This window comes from Eretmochelys imbricata, chromosome 26 (genome assembly GCF_965152235.1).
Source record: "Eretmochelys imbricata isolate rEreImb1 chromosome 26, rEreImb1.hap1, whole genome shotgun sequence".
NCBI classification, from domain to species: Eukaryota; Metazoa; Chordata; order Testudines; family Cheloniidae; genus Eretmochelys; species Eretmochelys imbricata.
Window position 1 is genome coordinate 11,783,302 of NC_135597.1, and position 6,424 is coordinate 11,789,725.

The following is a 6,424-nucleotide window of genomic DNA, read 5'->3' on the forward strand; positions in this document are numbered from 1 at the left end:
TGCTTGCAGATTAGAATCCAGGAGATGGTGTGCACTAGAGGGATGACTCAGAGTCAAAGCACTCTGCTAGGTTTGTTGGTAAATAACAGAGACGTGAGCCACAAAGTTTGGAGCCAGATTTGAACCTTTACCAGCAACTGGCTCAGGTGAGGGGAATTTGGTTATTATTAATTATGTGTATTTCAGTAGCACCTTGGCACACCAGTCGGAAACCAGGGTCTCCTTGTGCCGGGTGCTGTACAAACACAGACGAACAAGAAGGTCCCTGACCTTAAAAATCTCCATCCTTAGAGATTTTTAAGGCCCAGCTTGACAAAGCCCTGGCTGGGATGATTTAGTTGGTGTTGGTCCTGCTTTGAGCAGGGGGTTGGACTAGATGACCTCCTGAGGTCTCTTCCAACCCTGAGAGTCTATGACTCTATGATCTGTAAGAGGAAGCAGGTCTCTAGGCAGATTTAGTAATGCTTAGTGCTATGGCTGTGACAGATAGGGCAATTTCCTGCACTAGCCCTGGGAGAGCTTATTGAATTAAGTTTAAATGTCTTTGAGGTCCATTGTTTATATATTACTGTGGGCTGGGATTGTGTGTAACCTCTCAAGGAGGGAGATGGGATATGAACCCTGAGAAGTAATATTAACTTCAGAGGACTATATTGAACGACGTGCCAAACAAGAATGGACTTTTGCGACAAATAGTATCAAGTGTTTGCCTGGGGACTCACTGCAGGGGGGAAGTGAATGCAGATTCCCCCTTTCCGCTATGCAAAACCCCAGCCTTTTGAAGCTACGCCCTGAAGAGAGGACTACCCTCTGCTGGTTATCTGTTCCCAGAGTCTGAAAATCAAAGGCCCAAGCTGTGTAAAGGAAAGACGGGAGTATTCCTGGGTGTTCTGGTTCTGAGCTAAGGCTGCGGTGAACTTGTAACCACAGAAAACCTCCTTGGTGGGGTTCGAAGGATTGACTCCTACCAGAACATGCGTTGGAGTTAGAGGATGATCTCCGGTGAGCGTATTAGCATACGTATAGGATCATTTATTGGTTTTATATGGTTTTTTTCTGTAATGCTTTCACCTTAAGAACACATATGCTTGTTTAGAAAGGGCCATTTGTTAACTTATAACTGCAGGCACTTACAGCTGTTCATAGCCTTTGAAGAGAAAGTAAAGCACAGGGATATCACCGTGTAGGCAGGGAACTGTGCAGCTTGGAAAAACATTGATTAGGAGGGAGACGTGGGTCTCTGCCCAAGAGAGGTGATGGCTGAGGAGCCCAGGGTGGGTGCCGTCGAGGGACTACAGAGGGAGATTACAGTGCAGTTTTTCTGGACTGCGACAGGGTCTTGGGGAGAGAGGGTGGGAAGCCCAATAGCTGGGAATGTAGGTGGATTTCTGGCCCACAGTCCATTTCTCAGCTAGACAGCCCCTGAGTTGGGCTCAAGTCTTGCTAACTGAAATGGGCAGCGGGACTCCTGCACACATCACAGCATCAGGGCCTGGTTCTTTGGGAGAGCTTGGCAGGGAAGCGATCACACTCACCCCGAGCATGTTATCACTGAGTTACCAGCATTAGCATGTTCTACCAGGGCAGACCCCGTTTCATTCCCAGACACCAAATGACGACATTTCCCGGCCGCTGAATGACTCACAGACCAAAACACGAGAAAGGTCCTCTGCCTCACTAAATGCAAACTCAGCATTCCAGGTCCTTCCCCCTCTGGACTCCGCCATGCACGTGCCTTGTGGTTTTTCAGGCTGGATCAGCCTCCCCTTCCTGCCTCGAGCCCTGATAAGACTGACTGTGATTTTGGTCTCTCTTGGTGGAAGGGGGACTCAGCCAGTTTTGGCTCTCCATACCCCTTCAAGCCAGGGTAACCAGGGATGGTGAGGCTTTGGTGCTATTCAGTACCATTAGGTTTTACAGGTTCCCTGGAGGCAGAAAAGAGCCGCGACCCAGTTGTAATGGTGACTATGCAGATTCTTTATTAAGGCCACTGGGACCCGGACAGGCCTTGTATCTCTCTCCCTAGCTGACTGCTCCCAGGCATAGCTACAAGGCACCCAGATTTGGCCTTGTTAGAATTACTGCACACAAATAGGCACTTTCAGGCCAGGAGGGTATTATTGTAGATTAAAGAAAACAACCACGGATACAGTGCCTAGCCCAATGGGGCTGTGAGCTTGGCACTGCTGTAATAAACATGATTCATGCTATGTGTATGGCGTTGTTGCCCCTGGGGATTGCAGCAAGCCAGGCACAGCTGCAGTGGGTCAAAGCCCTAATGTAGGCGGGCAAAGCTGCCGTGGTTTGCCCTGGTGCCATCGCACAGGTGGCTGGAATCACTGAGCGTGCTGTCTGCTTTGGAAGCAGCCACCTGGCCTCGATTCACAGCACTGCACCGTTGCAGGGAGTCACCCCCCACCCCGGCTGAGTGGTGTGCACGCCTGCATCTGTAGAAAGGGGATGCTACCTCCCGCCCCTCCAGCTGATAGGGGTTACAAGCTATATTCACTAGGGCCTGGCACACCCAGCTGTTATATAGCACTTCTCAGCTGCAGCTCTCAAGGTGCCTTACAAAGAATGGCACTAGCATTATCACCATTTTACACATGGGGAAACTGAGGCCCAGGGCAGGGGAAGTGACTTGCTAAAGGTTACACAGGATGGCAGTATCCAAGCTGGGACTAGAACCCTGCTCTGAACCATCCCCATCCCCATGTCAAGGTTCTAATTTGGGCTTTGGGGCACCACTCTCCGTGATGAATAGCAATGCAATGGGTTTATTGTAACAGGCTCCAGCCAAGCTGGCTCTGTCCCCATGGCTGTCTGAACCTTGGGGCTTGAATCCCCACCCCCAGCCCAGCTTGCCTTCACGCTCTGCCTACGCTGCTGGCATTGTGTGAGTGACATGTGCTCTAATTGTTACCAATGGCAGGACGGGGATGTGCTCACAGATCCTGACAGCACACAGCCCGTAGCAGTCACGGGACTACAGTCCTTTGATGCATCTGTCCATTAAAGCGCGACATCGAAGTGACAGAGGCTGGGCAACCAGCCACTCCAGAACAAAACGGCCCAGCAGTAAGGGGACTGCAAAGCCAATGCAAGGGAACCTTAACTGAAAGCTGTTTGCTCAGTTGGTCCTTACGCAATTGATGTCATCAATGCATTAAGGACCCATTTAGAGGTTAAGCCCAGATCCTCAAAAGGTATTTAGGGGCCTAATGCTGATTGATTTCAACTGGAGTTAGGTGCCTAAATATCTTGGAGGATCTGATCCTGCAATGAGGGAGACCACGCATCTCCATTGACCTCTGACCACCAGCCCACTGCTGCTAGCAATACTGGGTTGTAGCTTTTTAAAGCTAGACAAGGGACTGTAAGAACCAATCCTGCTCTAGCAGGGATATGAACCCACTGACCTAAGGAGTCTGTTCCCACTCCAGCATGCAGAAGTCTACAGCCTTTAAGTAGTAAGTGAAAGTATCATCGAAAGCAACCAACTTGTTTTCATACGTCTAAGCAAACAAATCATGAGTGTGGGGGCAAAGTTCAACAGGGGCCGATAAGCTTCTAATCTGGGGGCTATGTTCAATATCACAGGGGAATTCCAGCCCTTTGCTACATCTCGCCCTCTGAAAACAGTCCAAGGTTGCAGAGAGAAGAAACGTGAAAGGAAAAAGGTGGGAATTTTAGGTATGAAACCAATACCGGCTGGATTACACCCACATTTCATCAGAAACTCAAAATGTTCATGGACTTGAGGCTATTAAACACCTTGAACCTGATGTTTAATTTCATTTGACATCAATGTAACAGCATGTGCGACCCAGCCGGTCCTTCTGGTTCACACCACTGTGAAAGGAATCAGCTCGAGCCAAACATCAGATCAAGTATTTCCACAACAAACAATGGGTCAGATTTAAAACATTCCTCGCATGGATTGCGCCCCAAACGCTACTTCTTTGCTAGTACCCGACAGTGAGATAAGTGGTCTGGATTTATCCTTGGAGCCCACTGACATCATGGGGGCAGGGGAGTGAAAGGTAGATTTGAGGTTCTGTTAATCATCTAGAAAACAAATGTGTGCTCAAAGATTTTTTTTGTTTTTAAAAATCAGTGTGCCCTTAAAAGTAAACTCCTGTGATCTACCTTTATAACAGAAATCAGTTCTCCTGGTCATAGCGTCAGCGCTCTGGTCCCTGTAAAATTAGGAGCCTTGCTGCATTACTTGGACGCAGCACGGAAAAGCATTATTGAAACGCTTGGCAATTTGTGTTGCTAAGGCCCAGAACTGGGATTCAGAAGGCCTATAGTAGAGCCTCACACAGTGACGAAGCCCTCGGGCTTGGAGGTTGTTCGTAATTCTGAAATGTTTGTAACTCTGAACAAAATGTTAGCGTGCTTCTTTCAAAAGTTTACAACGGAACATTGACTCACAGTTCTGAAACTTTACTGGGCGGAAGAAAAATACTGCTTTTAACCATCTTAATTTAAACGAAACAAGCACAGAAAGTTTTCTTACCTCGTCAAATCTTTTTTTTAAGCTTTCCCTTTATTTTTTAGTAGTTTACATTTAACACAGTACTGTACTTAACTGTATTTACTCTCCCCCCCCCGACCCCATTGCTGCCTGATTGAATACTTCCAGTTCCAAATGAGGTACATGGTTGACTAGTCAGTTCATAACTGATGTTGGTAACTCAGATTCTATTATACATTCAATTCTCACCTCTACCGCAGGCTCCCTGTGTGCTGCTAGGCTGTTATAATAAATAATTGTGTGGTTCTCCAATACCAGTCCAATGGGGGCCATATAACTACATAGATCCTACTAAAGATGGTCCTGCCAAATCAAAAGGACCTTCAACTGCTTCAATAATGTGGTCTGCTGGTATATTGTTTACGTCCTAGAGGAAACAGATTCTTGAAAAGATGCTGTAGCATCCATAAAGCCTTGCCTTTCATACTCACTTCACAAGTCTTTGCTTTTATACTTTTTTTTAAATTGTATTTTTTGCAATACTGAAAACTCACGCAGCAGCTCTGCCTTTCAGCATACTTGGGAGCGATGGGTGCTTTGTAATCCAGGCACAAATGCGCAGCCAGCATAGAGGCAGATGTCAAACTGTGGACATCTTTGAAATTGACAGCAGCAGCTGGCTACTCTCAAGGATTTCCACATCCTAAAGAGCTGCTCAAGAGTTGCCGCAGGGTGCACATCACGTCAGGTCTATCGAGAACATTTCTGGGCTACGCCGTCTTTCTGGCGGTCATAACCCGGGTATGAAAAAGTGGTAAATAAGGTCCCATTCATAGATCCAAAACACTTGTACAAAGATCCAGTGGAAAAGTTGTGCTTTACTTTTGATTCACAAGTATCTCCGTCTCTTAAAGTTAATGCCAACCTTCAAAAAATGAATCTGTGCTTTGCCTACATGAAGCTTTTGTACATCAGGGTCCCTACTGTCTGTCTACCATTAGTGCCGGCATTATGCCAGGTTTGCCCACAAAACACCATCCCTGCCCTAGAGTTTGTAATCTGCGAACACAAGCAGATAAAGAGACTCATAAAACCATTCAGTTTTTTAAAGCAATTTGTATCAGCCCTCCCCAGGCAATCCTTTACGGAGCTTGAGTTAATTGGCCACTTTCTTCTCAATACACACTTCAGTTATGACAACAAAAGCGAGCAGCATTACAGACTAGATCAGACAGCATTCTAACCATGGTCAAGATTGTGAGCTCTTTGAGGCTGGGATGTTGTCATACTCCCAGTTTCTGAAGCATCCTGCAGTTGGTGTGCTACACAAACAGGAATAGCTTCCCCTAGAGGAAGGGCCATTAAAAGCCATTTTTAATCATGCAGTAGTAACCATTTCCTCTCAGCATGGTTTTCGTGATTCAGACTTCTCTGGAGTGTAGTCCTTGCTAAAGGCCGACTAAGGTCTGAATCTGCAAGCAAGGCTAACCTACTAGAGAATCAGGTGTGGTTTAAGACGGGGGGGGGGGGGGGGAGGAGGGAGGGAGAAGGGATTTCACAATTCTGTCTAAGATTGCACATTTGCTAGTGTGACATGCAGCAACCAAGACTAACAGGAGAAGGAAAAATAATTTTCAATACACTTCAGTCCCAGTGCTGACAAATACACAATTAGTTCTCCTTGGCTGTGTAGGTCCTTAATATAGAAATGGGGGAGAGAAAGAGAAGTGATTGTAAAACCACAAAAATTGCATGGAGACTTGAGGGAAGGAACAAACCCTGAAGCTACCTTTTAAAATATATGATTAGGTTTCAAGTTGACAGTCTCCAAACAAGGAAGGATCTGCATTGCTTCAAGATGACCAAGAACTGGATCTTATCAAAACTTGTCTAACTCACAGTGCAGGTTCTAAGCAGATAGGGCAGGATCTCCTTTTGTACAGT